We start from the raw sequence: 660 nt of genomic DNA on the forward strand, positions 1-660 counted from the left end.
ATAGTAGATATCAATTAACTACAACCTAATAAAATTCATAAATTAGTTAAAAACAATATTTTCTAAATAAAATCTTGAAGAAACTTTGGAAATCATTGGATCATCGAAAAATTTCTGGTTACAATTTTTTTTTTTTTGATACATACATCTATTTATCTATTCTATAATTGTCATAATCACGACGTTTCACGTAAAAATTCTTAATTCAAATTGAAAATGGACACCTGAAGAATATCACGAAGCGAAGTGTCGAATGACTTGTGAACAACAGGATGTACATAAATCCTACAAGAACAACATTCTTCGAGAGACAACGAAATGAATGTACAATAAATGTGCCTAATTATTATACGCTTTACGAGGGGGAAATTCGCGACAAAAATCGGAACACGGGAGAATTGGAAACGGAGAGAATCGTGTTTCGATAAAAAAGAATAAAAAAAGTGCGAATAAAAAAAAAAAATAGATAATCCGCAACGATCCAAGGAGAGGATGATGTAAATTTTCTGGGCACAGGAGGAACCTGTGCCACCGTTGCCACAGGTGACAGGTGCAATAAGATATCGAAGCTACTTGGTTTAGGTGGTACCTGCTCTCTCCTAAAAATATTTCTGACCCTAGACCGTTCCCTCTTTTCGTCTTTTTTTTTTTTTTTTTTTT

Source organism: Apis dorsata, unplaced genomic scaffold (assembly GCF_000469605.1).
Source record: "Apis dorsata unplaced genomic scaffold, Apis dorsata 1.3 scaffold_425, whole genome shotgun sequence".
NCBI lineage: Eukaryota > Metazoa > Arthropoda > Insecta > Hymenoptera > Apidae > Apis > Apis dorsata.